Here is a 21,032-nt window from a genome sequence, read left to right as displayed (position 1 = left end):
ATGTATGTACATGTACATAGAGAGATTTATATAAGTTCACAATTTAAAATAATCATATGTAAAATAATATTATTGTATATGAATACATAAACTTATATACATATAAATATAATGCCTTATTTATACCTTAATATTAAATTATATCTAAAATTTTGATATCAGAACAGAACCATGATAAATTTTGTACCATAAAAATGAAGATCTACGCTCACATTATATATTAGTAAAATTTTTGTTTGATTAAAATTTAAGCTTTAATAGCATTCGAACATAATGTTATAATGATGAATTAAGGCACTGTTTGGCAAATTAAGAATCATTGTTAAATACAAAGATTTATTTATATTGTGTACCAAAAATCAGCAGTCAACTATAAAATTGTAGACCAAAACTAGACCAAACTTTTTAAATTCAATTGTAAATTTGAATGACTTATACTTAATTCAAGCAACTCGTATATGAACAAACATCTAACTCTAAACCTATAACGTAAATTCGTAAATTTTAGCTTATTTTACCACAATTCCGAATAAGCGAAGTTGATGTTAGATTTACATTTAGCCATATGCCTTTCTCTTTTTGTAGCCGAAAAAGGAGCACATTTTTAGTTTACTCCTTGTTTTCACCTATTTTCGTATATATTGAATAATCTTATATCAATTTGCAAATATATAATATAATATGAACATTTAATAAAATTTAAATATAGGGAAATAAAGTATATACTTATATATACAAGTATATACTTCTATACAGGTATATTTCGAATAAAAATCAGGTGGTATAAAAAAAAAAAAAAAATTATTCAATTTTTTTTTTCTTTTCTCTTGTTTCTTTTTCATATCCACATGTTCTAATTTTCTTGAAGTTTTTCTCTAGTGTGCCATTCATAAGTGTTGTGCCCAATTGTGGTTTCATACATACATATATATATATATTATGTTTGTGTGTATAGTGCCATTTTTTTCAATTTTGATTTCTTTCGCCTTTTTTCTAAAGAGTTGTTTTTAGTTTTTCTTTTGATTCTTATTTTAGTTTTTGCACTTTTTCGTTTATGTATTTTTTGTGTTTTCCATTTTGTATATGTGTAGTTCGTGTTGAAAAGAAAAGAATTTTCTTTTTCTTGATTTAAAATGATAAAATTTTCATTTGATCGAAATCATACACAAAAAAATTTCAAAGTATTAAAAGGGTAAATGAAATATGACATTATATACAGTTGATAGAGTAAGGTGAGTCTATAACTTTATTCAAATTCGTATATTAGTAATTATAATAAATTTGTATTGAGTTAATTACAGGGTGTTATTGAATAATACTACTACTGTTGAAAAATTTAATTGTTATATTCGAATACACGTTGTTGTTATTGTAGAATTGGTATGAGAATGTTCGTAATCAGGTTTTTCCCAATAAATAATATAACTATAAAAATTCTAAATAATAATTGTAAAATAGTATGTATAAGTAAGTCTATATTGAAAATGAAATTAAGTGTTCGTGATTATTAAAAAATGATTATTAAAAAAAATTTATTAAATATTAAAAAATATTAAGGACTATAAAGACGATTATAATTCTACTATAATTATACGTTCACAAATAATTTGGAAATATTAAAAGGTTTCTGTTTACTGTACATGTAGTTAACGTATAGTTAAAGTTCTTATATTTACAATACAAACTTTTTGCAATTTAAAATACAAAAGACCTTCGAATTTCAAATATGAATATGAAAATTTTAGAGCTTTTCTTTGCCCTGAGTCTCTTTTTAAAAATTTTACAAAAAAAAATTAAAAAAAAAAAGTGCTTTTTAGTTTCACTCTGCCCGTTCGTCCGTGATACACCCTTGAAGATAGAAAGCTAAAATTTCATACGCACATAGATCTTTAAAAGGAACTTATTTCCGCAGAAGAAAATGTTTACTTATCTTCTCCCTTCTAAAAGTTATAGCCTCTCAAAATCTTAAAAATGCCATTTTTTATTGTTTATTATAGCGAAGCTATAAGCATTTTTTAAATTTTTCAAACGAAAAAAAGTAGTGGTTGGCTTCTTCTATCGCGGCATAGCATATTTGAACTTTACAAAAACAAAAGCCTTTAAATAATAAAATTATTTTTCTTAACTTACGTAATTAAATTAAATTAAATTTTTTTTCAAAGACTGCTCATCCTAAATGTATGCAATTTTTTAGATATATTCGTATATAAATGAAAGTAATTTTAATCATGTAATACATAGCTAGAGTGTTTGTAAGAGCAGTATTTTAACTTGTTGAAGGAAAAAGTGCTGCAATACAAACCAGTTATTTGACCTAAATATATTTTATTTTAAGATGTGAAAATTGAGGTAGGCATAAAGATTGTTGAGATATTAGACTTGATTTTATATATACGTTCCCAAAATGAGCAATTTATATACATGACGTATGATAATAGTTATGTATTTAAATAGTTTATTAATGTGTATATATCTAAGAAATATAGTTTATAATGAATATACAGTTTATAATGTACATATATATATATAAATAATTTAATATAAATAGATAGACTTGAAAGGAACTCAAGTATATAATTGAGGATATATTTATACAAAATTCATCCATATATACTGTTATACAAGTTCATATATACATATACAAACCTATAGAACAATATTTTTATAACATACTTTACTACTTAATGTTAAGAAAATTCTTATTTTAATTTATTTAAGAAGAAAATACTTTTACAATATCAAAATTAATCACCTTTTTTTTTTTAAATGGAAAAAAATTTCGAAATCAATACTTGAAATTTTAATTAAAAAAAAAATTCAAATTAAAATATTGTAGAGTATGTCGCTTTTAATGTAAATATTTATTTTGTATTTGTTAAACGTTGTTCTTTATGAACGATTATAAAGACATTGAAGGATTCGTGTATAAATTTGTGTATGAAGATTATATTAATTAAATATGTAGGGTACTTGTTGTAATAATGTTGTAATTGTGTATGTATGTAGTAATAAAGTATTGTAAAAGTACTTAAAATCAATTATTGAAATTTTTCAATTATAATTCTAAAGAATTTCTTTAATTTTAAAAATTATTTTATATAAATTTTGTTTTGTAATGAGTGTACATAAGTTGAATAATTATTCTTCATAATTTTGTAAGGTGGTTTACTTGTGTGTGAAGTTACTGTTATTTGTAGTCCTGCTTTACAATTGAAAATATAATTTGAGTATTTATAGGAGTACAACAACAAATTTTAAGACCTAAGATATTCTTTTGAATTTAATATAGAATTTTTTATTTAAATTTTATATAATCTGTATGATTTTAGAGAAAAATTAATAAATTTAAAGTAAAAAATGTTTTTTAAAATTTAAAAAATCGTTTTGAATTAACAGAGTTTTTGAAATAATTAATTTATTAAATAAATATACATCAATTATGTAATGGATAGGCAGGTCCGGTTCTGACTTGCTCGGCGTTCTACGCAGTTTTCAAAATGTGTGCCGCCTACCCATTTTCAAAGCAAATGAACAATTTGTAATAAAAAATGAAAATTGTGCATAATAAATCAATTTCTTGTAATTTTATCAGGCTGAATTTAAAATTAGTTATTGAAATAAGAGCGTGGAATTAAACTTGAGCCTTTTGTTTGCATAAAATAGGTACATGTTAATTTCGCTATAAATAGAAAGAAATTTTTGGAAAACACGTAATAGAAAAATTTGGAAAAAACTTTTTTTTTTTGTTTTATATATAGTTTTATTTTTTTGTTTTCAATGGTGCCCCCTATTTTGCAAACAATTGCAAATGATTAACAACGCCCATTGCAAATAAATACTTTTCATATATGGTAGATCCGGCGCTGGTTTAATATGTATTTATATACATGAATTTAAACGTACTGGTTTTCTAAAATGTGCTAATGTTATTTAATTAAAATTAAAATTAAAATTATACAAAATTAATAATTATATGATGGGAAAAGCAAAATTTTTATATAAATATTAAGCATGAATGTTATTTAAAATAATTCTTTCTTAAAAAGAACCCCTTCAAAAGCTACTCGTAAAGATGAAATTATTAAAAGAAAAAAAATCATATTATAAAAATATTTTCTTTTTTAATATTTTAAAATAAACACTTTTTAAATTGAGTGTGGTAAAATCATTATTAAAATAAACTACATATTCTACATATATATACATATATATATAATTATTATAAGAAATAAAATTTAATTTAAAAATAATAATTATATAAGAATTATATAGTATTTGAATTGCATTTATTTTTATTGTCATCACAAAAATTAAAAATATTTTCAAATATATTTTAAGACTACTTTAATATCATTACTATTCTGTTCTTATTATTGATATTGCATAATTAAATTTGTAATAAATATTTATAATATAAAATTTAAACTGTGATATTATTGAAAATATCTACATAGTATTTAAAATAATTTACAAGAGAAAGGTCAAAAGAAATTTATCCTGCTAAGCAAAATGTGTAAATTGCTCGGGACTCGAACAGATTCTTTAAATTAAATGTTATACCAACTAAATTAATTATATCAAACCGGTTTTTCACTAGTATCGATCCTCTATTTTATCGACCCTATTAATTTGTCGAATTTGTATGAAAGCCTAAATGTAATAACGATTCTCCTTTTAAAACATATTTTCGTATGCCTTAATTAAATTAATTATCATTAAAAATTCAAGCTTTTCTTTATAGTTAATAAGTAAATTCCAAGATTTCTCCTAAATTTATGCAAAATTTTATGTTAGCAAAAAAAACTTTTGCAATACACAGATTGGTTTTATTAACTAGACCCAAACTATGTATATGTTCGTATGTATGTATGTATGTATGTACACTGTATGTATAAATACAATTTCCATACTTAAATTTTAATTGATGTGGGAAATGTGCAATTTAACCAACCATGGCCCATGAATTTCATCGACTACAAATTTCTATTGCATGATATATATCTACATTCATATGTATATTGGTACTAATTTTTGCTAGTATGCTGTGATAAATTTTTAAAACAATAAATATAATTATGATTTAATACTTAATTATGATTTATAACCAAGATGATTTTAAGTTAAAATCTTCTCTTTGATATTTTCTTTCTTACTATTGACAAGCTCATTTTACATGTTCTTAACTTTTAAATCAAGTATATATATTGTGACTGTGTATACATACATACGCACATAATATAAATAAATTAGTACCAAGTAATTATCATTTTTCGTAAAATTTTAGATTCTTTTCTAGTATTTAGTTATTTTATTAACGAATATCTTATCTACTTCACTTGTACTGCCTTACAAACACACTTACAACCATGCCATAAATATTATCATGCAGAACTATAATTATGATTCTGCAAAGTGAATTTATCACAAAAAAAAAGAAAGAAAAAGAAGAAAAACCAAAAATTTAACTTTATTACAATTACTTTTATGATTTCACTCTTATCAAAATGAAAACAAGAAAATAACAAAAAAAAAATACAAACAAATAAGAAGACAAAACAAAAAGTAATCGAAGAACACTAACAACAACACCAACGCAACAACAATTCCTATACAACTAAAATACTTGCAGTACCACCAACAAAATAACAACAAAACAATAAAATAAATTATCAATAGCTGTCGCTGTTGTTTTTTTAATTTTTTTTTTTTAAATGTAAATCTTTTTTTTTTTTTTCAACTGTCATACTCATATTATTAAAATTCAACAAGTTTTCCCTCCGGCATACGTTACCAGCAACTGAATACTATATATTCTATCTTATACAATAACAACAAAACAAAGCCTGAACATGGCAATGGCATGGCAATATTCAACAATTCAAAATATATAAAATACATAATAAACGGCAATAACAGCAGCAGCAAAGAACAAGGAACAGCATTATGACAATTTTTTTGTTTTTTGTTTCTTGTTTTTATTTTTATACATTTTTTTTTTATTTTATATTTTTGTGGCAAAAGGAAGAATTGAAATCAATAAACACCAAATAAAAGAAATATTTTTTAAAATAAAAAAAAAAATATTCATTAAGAAGGGCAAAATTGACGTCGCTGACAGAGTTACGTATTATTAATAATAAAATTTTTCGAACAGATTAATATTCAATAATGTGTTAGTAGTGTTACAGATATAAGTTGAATTTGACTTTAGTTGCAAGAAATAATTTTTAAATTATTTAGAAAAAGAAGAGGTTGTTTCACATTTTAAAAGGGTAAGACTGAATTTCATTTTCGTTCTTCTTCGAAAGCGACTCAAGCCGAAATAAAAATTTTCATGCAATTTACATACATACTTATAAAAATACCAAATTTTGAATTAGAAAAATAGATTTATGGTAACGCTCAGTGAGGATTGCTGCAGAATTTCTATGTCTCCCGACTTCGACTCGATAACGCATAACCACTACCTTTGCATGCATATCCGCACATTGTAATATAAGCTATCCCCTTCTCACCCGAACTCCATCTATACTCCCGCACAAAATATTATTCTACCTTCCTAGCCTTATCCTTCTTCTTTTTCTCTTCCTTTCTTGCTTATTTCCTTCATTTAATGCAACAGTGTTACTTTATGTTTTAAAATAATCCCAGATATGATGATGGGGTGTGTCTTTTTATCTTTATTTGCAGATGCCCACCCGCTAAAACAATTTTGTAGTAAATTATAGTGTTTACATTTGACATAACAGAATAAATACAAAAATAGTGTTACCGTTTTGAAAATAAAAATTTCATTAAAATGTAATTTGTGCAGAAATAAAATTAAAAAGTAACAATACCAGGAAATGTTTTCTAGAACTAGACGACCAAAATGGTAAAAATTTGTCATTCCGTTTTTTTCTTTTTGAACAAAATAAACCCATTTAAATACAAATTAAATCCAAAATAACAAGAAAACTTAATAATATCAATATAAAAAAGAAATATCGATATCAAAAGAAAAATAACAAAAGGAAAATAAAAAAATACTACAAAACAAGAAAGAAAAAAAACTTAAAGAGGAAAAAAAAAGTTAAAAAATGTAAATTTTTATGCGGCACTTAAGTCAAGGTCAAGAAGGTTCTAAAATATTGTGATGTTTTGCTGGCGATTTTGTTATTTTTTTTTTCTTTTTTTTTTTTGTATTTTTTTCCTACATTTATATTGTTGTTATCATTTCAAGCGCGATTCAGTTAACACTCCAATAAATTTACTTAAGTTAGCTCATACATATACATACATACATACACTTATATTTCATTATATGTATATGGGATAGTATATACAATGAGTATAGCTTGACTATATCTACACATTTTGTATTATATATGGCTATGAAATAAATAAATGTATGAATATGTATGCATATATACATATATGCATGTATATACATATGTATTACATTAGTTGCGGTTATTATATATTATTATTGTGTAGATAGGTACATACTTATATTAACGATTTAATTATTACTTTTCTACCTTATGGATGGACGGAATGCGCCACATATCAATTTACCTACATACAGTGCTAATGTTTGTTTGTGATGTTTTTTTTTAATAATACTTTAATAGTATGACAGTATAGAACTTTTTTATCGCATTAATACTACATTACGTTTATATATACATTTTGTATATAAATAACAAAAAATTATTTTAGTACAATATTTAAATGTTTGAGTGAGTTTTATACTCAAAATTTTCAGATCGCGCTTTATAAAATCTGTGGTTCTATTTCTTTTCTACATAACAAGTTTCAATACATTCATAGGTTCAACAAAAATAATATACCTATTTACTTAATATACATACATATGTATATGAATGTGTTATATTTATATATACTAGTATATCAATTAATACATGTACGATTATTTTAATACAAATAATTTTGTAGTAAATTTACTGTATTACAAAATATACAAAAAATAATTCCAATATTTTTGTTTAGATTAAAAATGTGTTATATTAATATTCCTCAAAATTACTACTCAAAATTAGTACATTTATATGTAGATATGTATGTATGCATATAAAACACTTATTTAGGGACATAAGAACTTGCACTAAATCAACTAATTATTAAAAATTTGTAAATACACAATGTAAGTATGTTATGTAGATAAGAAAACTACTCATACACTTATCGCAAAAAAATAGTTATGTCAACACTGTTAATTACATTTTAATACTACTATTTTTCTAGTTTGATATTTACATATGTATTTATGTACATATTATTTAAGTTTTGCTTAGCATTTAAGGTTTTAAAACCAAAATTTCTTTACTTGTATTATATATTATAAGTTATAACATATTCTTAGTGTAACTGTGCTCTTTTATTGGAGAATAGAAGAGCACAAGTAAACTCATATTATAAATTTAATTGAAATTTTTAAGAGCGAATCTGTAAGCAAGTCTCATTGAGTCGCGCTTTATTATTAATAGTAATTTTTACACATACACAAAAACATTATTATGTATTTAAAATATTTATGTGTTGTATTATTATATTTGCATGCATGTTTTTATAACAAATTATTTATCTTATAAAAAATATAATATTATGATGATTGTATTGTGTGTACAATATTCATTATCAATTCACTATGTGTGGTTTTGTTGATTTTTATTTGTTTTGTATATTAATTTAGTTTATTATTTTTTTCTTTTCAAATTTGCTTTTATTGTTAATTCTTTTATATTATATGCGTACTATATACATATTATATAAATATAAAATTTAAGTACAAATTTATGCACATATTTATTACAATAACGCTACATACTTAGATTTTGTAAAATTATTTTTCTTGTTTGCTTAATATTTTCTTTAATAGCGTTCATATTAAAATCTATTTATATACATTATATTTGTATATATGTATGTATATTCTACATGAATTAGAACTTACATTAAGCCGGGCATTATCATTTTAAATAATAATTATTAATAATATGTATTATAAGTAAGTAGTTCGTTAACAAAAAAATATAAGGAGAAGAAGAGAGAGCAAAAATAAACGAATATTTTAAAAGTATAACAGATAAAAAAAAAAATAAAGGAAAAAATATTTTTTAAAAAATATGCATAATAATAAAGTAGTTAAGTTAAAAAGAGAAAATTACAATAATAATGAGAATATGAAATTGTTATAATAAATGAGTATTGTTATACGTACCTAATATAGTAAAACATAAAAATATAGTAAGTATAACTTTTTTAATATTTCACTTAGACGTTCAGTAAAGTTTGAATCAAACTTTCAGTTTGTAGTTTTTTTCAATTGCCTGATAATATTTTTCAACAAAGTTCAAATCAACTTAAATTATAGGTATGTACGTACATGCATATATACATATACATAAGGCGTCTATATAAATAAGTACTTTCATATACATATATATACAACAAGAAAAAATTTATTATTTTTACTGAATTATAAACCATACACCAATGTTATAATCATTTATTTGTAAAAGTAATTTCATTGCAATTACAGTCGATTTTTACGGATTTGATAAAATTGGCGCCAAAAATTAATAACAAAAAAAAAACGAGATTTTTTTTATTTTTGTTCACTGATCGATGCAGAATTAGCTAACAGGATTGTTGGAACGTTTCTGAAAAATCAACTTTTGAAGGAAATACGAACTTGAAAGCATACTAGATTTTTGAGAAGAAAAAAATTGGAAACTTTCTGCCGAAAAATGAAAATGTAAATTGAAAAGTTTTCGAAGATACACAAACTCTAGAGAGACAGAGCCAAAATTTACCCTATATGATTTTTTGTAGGTCTATCCGAACAAACTCTACCATTTGGTATATGTATACTCTTTACCAATTATTTTCTATATTTATATTCGGTATAAACTCACAGCTTGCTCAAAACTTACTAACGAATCTCAGACACTCCGTACCGTACTAAAATATTTCTATTTATATAAATATTAATTTATTTCATTATTAAATTAATATTATTTTTTTAATATAGTTTTATAATACTCGTATGCAAATACAATCACAATTATTATATATGGGGTTAAATTTTGTCTATATAAAAAAATATAATTCCGATAGGTTTTTGTGTACGTTATTTATTAAATACATTATATATAAGTACATACATTTCTGCAAATATAATATAAAATAAGTGGTAATAAATCAATCGATTGAGACTAATTAAAACAACTATATTTTGCTGTGTATTGTGCCTTGTGTTTGTGATTATGCACATATTTGCTTTAATATTTATTTTGCTTAATTTTTTAATTTTTTTTTTTTTTGCTTTGCATATTCAAATTTTTGCACACTATCTGGCCACTTAAGTACGTATGTATGTATGTAAATATATACATGCTTTTATGTAAAAATTCATAACCACCTTTTTTGTCTAGTTTTCATAGTTCCTATGGAATTAGTTTCCATAATATTCTATATGAAAATTTGCAAAAGAATCGTGACAATTTTTCAATTCGCCTTTATTAATTACTTATAATAAAATTAATTTGGCATACAATATAGGCATTGGCGTTTTCTGTTGAGAATAAAATAATTTTTCTATTTTCTTTTGAATTTTTTATTTTAAATAATAAAAAATAAATTTTTGTTAAAATTTACTGCCATATTACAAACTAGTTTACATAAACAAAAGTGTAGAAATATAAGAGCTGCCTTGCTCTTTTGAAATTCTTATAACAATTTGTATATGTAAAATATGTAATTATCGTATATGTGTTTGCTCTGTGTGCATAGAAACTTAAAAAAAATAGAAATCAATTTTTGATAAATATTATAACGCTGTCTTTCTCTTACATTTCAATTCGTTTTGGTTCCGATAAGTAAATAGAGCAAATTATCTAAAATTTCCCACAACATTTTTATTATCGCGACAAGAAAGGACAGTGAATTAATTCTGATTAAGTACCAATGATTTTTAAATGCCGTTTTGACTTTAATACCTAAAAAAGAAAAAATACAAGAAAGTGGCCGAAATAAATCGATTGTGAAACTAATATCGTACTTTGTATCAACTATTCTACTTTATTTATAAAATTAAAGTTAATTAAAATATTTTTTAGTGTACAAAAACCTGTATGAAAGTTTTCGCTTGTATGATGCATGCATAAATGAAACAAATGAATCTATACAAGCAAATTAAAGCAGAAATTTTAAAAACAAAATCCTAAGCCAAGTAACATAAAAATTAAAATCTGTCAAATCGCATGAAACAGAAAAACAAAAAAAAAAAACGCTCATAAATGTCATCAAAAATAGTTGATATCAAAGTTGATTTTTTTAAAGTTGTTTGTGAGTTCAATTCCAAAACACATAGTTCAAGTTGAAAAATTACAAAAGTAAAAAACAAAAAATATTCAAGTGCTTGATTAATATTTTGATATGAACTTTTTTTTTTGTCATAATTACTTATTGTGGATTAATCATTTTACACACAACAAAAATTTTAGAAAACAAAAAAAAATATTTTAATTAATTGTACTACAAATAGATGGCAGTTGAATTGGAAAGAATCGAAAAAACAATAAAAATCGATTTATTTAAGTAATTTTTTCTTGAATCTACCTTTAACTTCATAATTACGCCTATGTTAAAGAAAATCTTTTGAAATGCGGATAATTTTTTGCCGGAATAAAAAGAGATAGAAGAAAAACTTGAATTAAAAAAAAATTTAAAGAAATAAAAAGAATTTTTTTTTTTTTTGATTTTTTGTTGTCTTTTATCGGTTCTTAATGTGCGGTCAATAAATTTTACGAAGGTAACTCGTTTCAATTAAATGAATTTTATACATGCCATTTGCTATGTATGTGCATATGTCTTTAGTGTAATTACTACCGACATTCACCTTATATCTTAAATAAATATTAAGTATATAATATGTAAGTACTCGTATGTGTGTACACTTGTATTACTACTACTTTTTTACTTCTTACTTAACGTAAATGATACTACATATCTGTAGAATAATTAAAGAAATCTATGAAAGATAAAAAAAATTATTTTTTTTTGGGAATTTTAAAGCCTATATATGTATTTTATAAAGGTCTATTCCATATATACAAGAATATCGTGATCTAAACGATATTCTTTGATAAGGAATTAAACAATATTTTGAGGATATGAGGAAAATTCAATAAACATTTAGTATTAGTTTTAGCAATAATTGAATTAAGGCCGTATCAAACATATTTTCATGTAAAATATGGATAGAAAATATATAGAAAAAGAGCTCTCCCACATTAAGAAAATAGCTACAAAGAATATATATGGCCGTCTCATCGTTATCCTGGCAAAATGTGGAGTGGGAAAAGGGAGTCCCATTTCTTCAATTTGTGCAAGTATTATTTTACAAGACAATGTCCAGTGAAAAAACCACTAACAGAACGAACTCGATTCTGGTGCATACCAAGCAGCTCTGATTAGAACTTCCTTGAACAAAATGGAAGGAACAATTTCGCATAATGACATCGCTCAGTAGCCTCTCAGCGAAAATTCGATTCCTCCTCAATCAGAGCGCCAAGTCTGCCCCTAATGGCATACATTCACAGTTCACAGAATGAGAAGGCCCTTTATTTAAGTAAGCTAAGGTCGCATTAGCTTGTACATGGTATATAGTTAATATAATAGCTCTTTCAATAACTAATGAAAATATATAAGTGAAAATATGCACATAATAATAATTTCAGGTTGGAAATCATTATTGTACACGCAAGAGTAATATATTAATTTATTTTTATACAATTTCTTTAATAAATTAAATTAAATTAATTTTTTAAATCTCTTTTAAATATTTTGAATAAATTTTTACCAAAATCCATTAAATAGGAAGTGATACAATTTTTTTTTTAATTCATTTTGGTAATATTTAATAAATTATAACATTTTCAATATTATATTTCATCCAATATAAAAAGAATTTTATTTAATTAATATGTACAAAAATTTTTTTTTATTATTATAATATTTATTTTATTTTTAATTAATTACTTGATTTATGGAATTTATTATTATGTTAATGATTCAATCACCTTTAACCTTTTTTAATATAATAATATCATAATTAAAATAATTATACCAACTGTATTTTTATTAAAAGATAATATTGGCATACAACATCCATAATTTGTAAAATTGTTATATTGGCATAATGAGTACATAATTAATGTCTTCATATATTTTAAAATTAAATACATAAATTGAAATTGAAAATATATCGAGATCATTAATTAAAAATAAAATTTTGCATTATTTTTTATTAAATATAACAATATAAATATGATTAATTTTGGAATGTAAAATATTTCAAAAATAATTTAAATATTTTATATATATGTGTATGGAGTACAACAATAATGTTCGAACAGGTTAAAAATAATTAGGATTTCGATTCTGAAACCAATATTTTGTATGAAATACAAAATCAGTTATAACGTTATAGCCTTTAAAAGGAATATTAATGAACTATTTTTAATATATTGTCAACTATTAGCGATTGAATTAATATACTTAAGGATTAATTAAGAAGAAAGTGGAAAATCAATCAAACGATAGTTAAATAATTAATTAAGAGCTCCCATTGCAATAAAAAAAATTCTATAACAAGAAACATATCAAATATTATTTTAAAATTTAGAGTTTTTATGAAAACAAGAAAATTTTTAAAATTATATTAAGCAGTTTATTATTAATCAAGAGCATTAGAGTATTGGGACATATTCTGAACACCGAACTATTAACTCATATAATGATATTAATAAAAAATTAACAATTAATAATTTCGTGTTTACAATTAATAATTTCGAACTTTTTAAATATTACTATCAAATAGCGATCCGAAGCAATGAGTAAGACCTGACAGTTCGTCACCTCATTATTCTACAATGTATTATAAGAACTACAATATAAAAATATCTGTCTTAACAATAATATAAATCAATACAAAATTAGTCTTATCCTTCACATCTCTCGTTAAAACAGTTAACTAATATTAGAATATAAATTATTCTCAAAAAATAAATTTATATTCACAAGCAGCTAGCGTTAAGTCACATCTTACGAAATTCGGAAATATTCAAATTTTATTTAAAATATTGAAAAATAATTTTCTTTTTTTGTTATATTAATTAATTTCATATACATATTTTATATATATACACAGCTGCATAAAAATCGATGGTTTTTTGACTTTAAGTACTTTGGCTTTTATAAAGTATTAACCTGTATATTAGTCAATAAATAATAAATAATTTTATTTATTTTAGTATTCCGACAAGACAAGATGACGATATTAATTGCTATTGCATCATTTACAACCAATAAAAATAATAATTATTATAAAATTTTCGTAAAAGAAATGCTATATACATATATAAGCTTATATAATTAAATACTAAAATATATTTTAACATTTTTCAGAAAAAATTTATTTAAATAAATTACGTACATTGTACCATCATGGTTCAATATAACTTTTGATCATGTAAGTAAGTAATTATTAAAAAGAAAAAAAAATAAATAAATTAAAATAAAGTCAGTGATCTTCTCTGTTAATGAACTCCGAGATCATTTGTATATTAATCAAAAAAAAATGGATGGAGTTGCATTAATGCATGTGGATAATAAACTGTACTAAAATTTGTTAAATGTGTTAATCTTAACAAAATCGAGAAATTAAAATACAATATTTTAATTAATTTAAAATTTTTATAATCTTTAATTCTCATTAAATCCAAGGTATGTAACTAAAAGAAATGAGTAAGGTTTTTTTTTCCCCGGAACAAGTTATGGTTTAAATTCATTTTACGAAAAATATGGGATGAACTGAATTAGCACCAAACCGAAATGCATTATAATATTTAAATTCCCAGTGTTCAAATTTGCACCGTTGATTACTGTATAATTAATTTGAAACTCGTTGTGTATATATCAATTTATTCTAGTTAATTATCAATATTAGCACAGTTTTAAATATAAATTCATGGAGTATAATAATTTTGATAAACTAGCCTTAGATTTATTGAATTTGCAAATTGTATAACAATATTTCTTTTGGACGGACTTAAAGTTAATCACGCATTATACTTAAATTATTTAAGCGCTGGTTAATTACTGTAATTTGAATTGAATACTTCTTTCAATCCAGTACCTATGTTAATTACAGAAAATATGATTACCCGAGAACGTTTTTCGTTGACTTACAAAATTGTCATGAAAATCGGGACAATCCCAGAATACCGAAACATTTAAGGAATTCAAATTAACAAAAATTTTATTTATCAAATTTCCAGAAATTTGAGAAAAAAGTATTAAAATAAGATAACATCAAATTCTATTGAACTTGAAACACAATAATAATAATTATGAGCCACATGATAGCGATGATTAAATAATAAATATTTCAATATTATTTATAAAACCTATAAGTAAAACCATATTGTGATTTTTTCTATATATATACATATTTAAATTTCATATTGTACGAATATAAAATGCATTATTCAAAGGGCATATACATAATATTGTACAATATAATTTTTTGACGTCATATTATGATGAAGTACTCATAAAGAAATTTTTGAATGAAAATTTATTTTTATGCAATTTCAGACTAATTTTAATAACACATATTCTAAATTTAACTTTTTTAAAAATAATCAAAAGAATAAAAACAGAATTTTTTATATTTACCGCAACTCTAGTACATTTTTTTTAATATGCAAGTAGTTGAATGATTTTCTTTCAGTGTATATTAATTTGTGTGTGAATAGAAGAGGAACATTATTAAAATAATCAAGAAAAACTTGTAATAAATTCTGTTGAATGAAAAGTAAAAATGAAGAAAGGAAAGTTTTTTATAGTGAACTGCTTATTACCTAACAAGTTATGAGTTTACTATTTGCTATTTTGTTTTCAAAGGAAGAAATGAATCATCATAAGAGCATATATACGGGGATTAATATGAAAAATAAAATTACTTTATCTTGCATAAACAAAAAATCAACCTGCGTGTATAAGTAATAGAAAAATAAGGATGAATACAATTTCATATCCTTTTAATATCCTTTAATTATTGAAAATTTCTTTAACATTGTGACAAATTGCATATTTTTTTCTTATGAATTCAACATTTTTTTAATTTAAAAAATAATATTAAAAATTTTTTCCTATTATAAGTAATACAAAATTTGTTTTATTATTAAAATTCAAATGTGAGTCAAGTAAATAAGTAGATTTGCTGCTGCGAATACTACAAAAAGAACAGTTACTTTTATTATAATGAGAAATTTAGGAATTGGTATGATTTTTAAATTTAAAGTAAAATTAAAATTTTGGGTGTAAAATTGTTTAAATATCATGAGCGTTTATGATAGCTCTCATACTATTCTCAAAGTTATTTGTAATTATTTAAAAAATTGTATAAGCTAAAGCATTGATTTTACGCACGAGCGACAGCTGAAATTTTTTTGACTTGCGGTGGAAGCTGCCATATAACTTTGAAAGTCATTTGGTCGTATATTATGCAAACTATTGAAATTACAGGATCATATGATAGTATGGCCATTAAAAGCCGTTCAGTAAAAATATTTTAGATTGTAAGAGTTTATGTGGAAACTTCCGATAATAGAACTATTTAAAGAATCAAGAGGTCGTGTGAAATAATTTGGCAATTATCATACAATATAATCTTAAAATAGCTTAAAATCATTAATTCGTACACGGATATCATAAAACTGCAATGGTTAACTCTCGTTTCAAGTAGAAGGGAGGTGAGAGAAGACAGCAGATCCTTTGTGTATGAACGTATTATGTAAATATATTAAATAGATTCCCTATTTTGTAATTGATTCCAATGCTGTACAAAATTTCATTTCAAATTTTATATTTTTAATTTTTTAATTAAAATTGCGTTATTGTTGATGATTAAATTTATTTTAATTATTATAAAACCTTGATTTTATATCTTAAATAAATTAAATATTTTCATTTTATTATTTAAATTCCATAAATTTTTTTTTATATTTTAATCATATACAGTTTTTTATTTTAATTATAACAAAAATAAAATTTTAGCCTACATTAATTATTATTAATGTATATAATATGATAATTAATGTAATGAGTAATTAAAATATATAAATTTAATAATGGTTATTCCCCATTTATATTTTTTATTAAAATTGCATATCAAAAATAACTATAAGTGCTTAAAATATATTTTAATCAAAAATTTTTAAAGATAAACAATATAGGCTGACCAAAATAATTAAAATGAAAACAGGACAATTTTATCGAAATTCCTTACAGATTTTTAATTGTGTAATTTTTTTTAATTGTGCTGCATTTTAATAATTTGAGCCCAAATTTTTGAGTCACAATAAAATTATAATTACCTTTTGAATATTTTTAAAATTACGCTTTTAGTAAATTTTCTTTAAATTATGTGTTATACAGGAATTAATGAGAAATTTTTGAGTTGTTGTAATTTTAAAGCTTAAAATTTGTCGGGGTTTTATTTAAAATTTGCAAAATGTGTTTCAATCCCCTAGTTCTAAAATGATAATAATCTTTTTATTATTTTTCAAATTGCAAATAATTTAAAAATTTGCTCGGAATATCAAAAATTCTTAAATTTTAAGCATAGTTATTTGCGTGCATATGCAAACACACAAGTATTGTTAGGTAGCAAACGAAGTGATTATTTTCCAATCATAATTGATAATTTATTTTTATGTTGGGTTAATAATATTACAGAGAAATGTGATGAACTTTATCAAAAACTGCTAATTATCTTTATTACAATTTTTATTTTATTATGTAAGTAGATAGGTATATAAAACCTAGATATTTATATATAAGTAACATATTTGATACGGTTTTTTTATCTGTAAACAATAAAATTATTATTTACCAATTTCATTTGATACTCTTTTTTTTGTGGGACAAGCTATAATAACTACTTATAGCTCAAATATGTCAATAATATTGATTGTTATACAGTTATATTCATAATGGAAGAAATTATCTAGTTTCATCAGTTAATTATTTTGATATACAACAAATACTCACTTTTGAAAATTTGTGAGAATGAGACTTGGTTTACAAGATTCTTAAAAATATTTGGAACATAATAAATTTTGATTTGTAGTTTACATAAAACGTAAAATATTTCAACACAATAATAACGTAAACAATTACAATAATAACGTAAACAACTGCAACTGACGTAAATCTTAATTTAAAACAAAAAAAAAGTTTTATACGACTGGACCAGCTTATTACTTGTCATAGGATCAGTAGTTTTTAAACTACTTCTTAAACATTATTTGTGGTAGTCTCTCAGGCAGAATTATTTCATGTAAAATCAGGCAAATCACAGAGGAAACTCTGTGAAAATTCCAATATCAACTTTATATTAAGAAAAAACTTAAGTGATATTTTAAAATTAAAGTAAAACTACTTAAATTTTATGTAGTTTAAAACTGTAAACTACAATAAAGTAAATATTTACTCTAAAATTACTACAATAAGTATTGTGTACTTAAAGTTCAAATTATTGTGAGTCTCTAGCAATATTATAAAATACTTAAGTTTATTAAGTGTAATAATTTTATTTTCACGCATAATACGAATAGAATATAAAAAGTATCATGTATGACTAACAGTCTACACAAATAAAATAATATTTGTAATTATTTTTAGCATATTTCCAAAAAAATTTTTAATAAAAAAATATTTACCTATTGGTATTTTTCGTTTGTCTGTCCCCCCTTCACTTGAAAATTTGACTGTTAATAATCGTAAAAAATTAATTTGCTTTAATCTTTATTATTTCAAAAAGTTACAGAACTATTTAATTTTCGTGTTCTATTGTAAAAACAAATAGATAGTCCCGCCATATTCAACTAGTTTTTATTTAATTTTCAACATTTTCCTGCAAGAAATTTTGCATTTTGCAAATTTTGAATATTTATTGTCATATTCAAAAACTCATTTCCATGAAATAACAAGAGCTCATCATATATTAATTAAGTTTCAACTTATATATTTACATATGCGTATGTATATGTTTATATTTTAACTGGAACATTTAACATGCCCCTAAAAATATGCAATAAAATAAAATTAAATAAATTATTTAACAATTGAACCTATTTATGCGAAATGTGCTACGTTCCAAATTTATTGGCGGTACAATATGAGTTTATTTATGCTCTATAATACGTAAAAAGCGTAAGTACACAAAAAAATTAAATAGAATTTTGCAATTATTTTTCCTATTTTTTTTTCCTACCACTTTATTCTTTTTTATTTGTTTAATGATAAGCAAAAGTTGAATTTATTTTTCGTGTTTTTTTTTTTATTATTTAATAAAGTTAAGATTGGAATACAATATATATTTTTTATATATGTAAGTATGTATGTTAATATATATTTAATTATATTTATTTATTTTGATTTTGATTTATATTTAATATTATTGTATGTTTTTTTCTTTTTTTAATTAATGATAATAATTAGTCTGAGTGATTAAAAATGAGAGAATCAAAAGAAAAAAAAAAGGAAAAACGAAAAACAGCAATATGAAGAAAAAATATCAAATTGGTCGGACCGATTTGAGAATAACAATCGACAATTAAAAGCAATCATATATACATAAGTGCTTTATATGGTTTCCTTTTATGTTTCAATTCAACCATATTAATACCATAACTAAAAGAAAAACACCAACTAATTACAACATAGTGAAATTATATCATAATATAAAATATAATTTTTTTTTGTGTAATTATAAAAAAAAAGACATTATTAAATAAGTATATAGAAATATAATATTGGTCTAGGTTTTTCCACTAAAAATTAAGACTAATACAGAATTACTTGATTTAAATAAAAGCATTTTGATTGGCATTAATCATCAGAAAATTTATTTTTCTTAACTCTTTCTCTCAAGTAGTAGTAGTAGTAGTAGTAGTAGTAAGAGAGGGACTGCCATGTCATTAAAATGGCCAACGCTAGCCGTATAGCGCTATACGGGTTTTGCTACACAATTTATATAATAACAGAATTAATATAATATTTATAGAATATTACGGATCTTACAATTCTATATAGGTCTACTATACGTAAAATTATATAAGTAATATAAATGTAAGGATATTTCGGAGTTTACACATTTTTGTCAAATAAAATAAAAATTATTGCATATTGATCATATACAGAGTGTTCTCTATATAATGGTGCATTGACACATATACATATAAGTACTAACATGTTGATCTTAATTGATAAGAATAACAAAAGTGTTCAATAATGGTCCCTTATCGCAACCGGCTAAAGAAATAAGAACTCTTCAGTTTTTGTAGAATGTGCGCTATAATTTTGGCTGCGTCAGGAATAACGGTTCTTTTAAAAATGCACCAGAATTTTGATGCAATATGCTATTTAACAAGCATTCAATGAACTTCATATCACCCTTAATTTGAATACCCAAACGGTTTAATAGTATGAACCAAATAAAATTGAAGAAATATACTTATTAATAATACAAATATAGGGTTAAATTTTACTGCCGGGAATCTTATGTACTTTAACCTAAAACTAAATAAATTTCATTTAATTTTAATTAATTAATGTCAGAAATTATGTAAATTAACCATAATATATTAATTAAGTTAAACAATTATACAATAATATACGGAAATTTTTGTTATATACCTGTATAACATTTTAATATTATAATTTAATTGCAAATTCAAATATATTTATATATTATTAAAATTTTTATAATAATTTTATTTTTTAATTTAGGGTTTTTATCTCTTTCTAAAATCTTGGTATATTAAAAAAAAAAACCAAAGCTTTTATGCTTTAACTATAATCAATTAATAATAATGAGAATTACAGGAAAAACTGTTATTTAATAAATGATGCTTTGATATATTAATTAACAGTAATCTACTTGGAATTATTCC

The 21,032-nt window shown here is 22.8% G+C and overlaps 1 protein-coding gene across 5 annotated transcripts in view; it reads right to left on the bottom strand.

The window, feature by feature from the left end:
* LOC129611005 (myocyte-specific enhancer factor 2) overlaps positions 1-21,032 on the bottom strand; it is a 101,792-nt gene that overhangs the window by 66,176 nt on the left and 14,584 nt on the right. The gene's annotated exons all lie outside the window — the stretch shown is intronic.

This window comes from Condylostylus longicornis, unplaced genomic scaffold, assembly GCF_029603195.1.
Source record: "Condylostylus longicornis isolate FDR11 unplaced genomic scaffold, ASM2960319v2 ptg000048l, whole genome shotgun sequence".
NCBI lineage: Eukaryota > Metazoa > Arthropoda > Insecta > Diptera > Dolichopodidae > Condylostylus > Condylostylus longicornis.
This window is presented reverse-complemented; position numbering and strand designations above follow the sequence as displayed.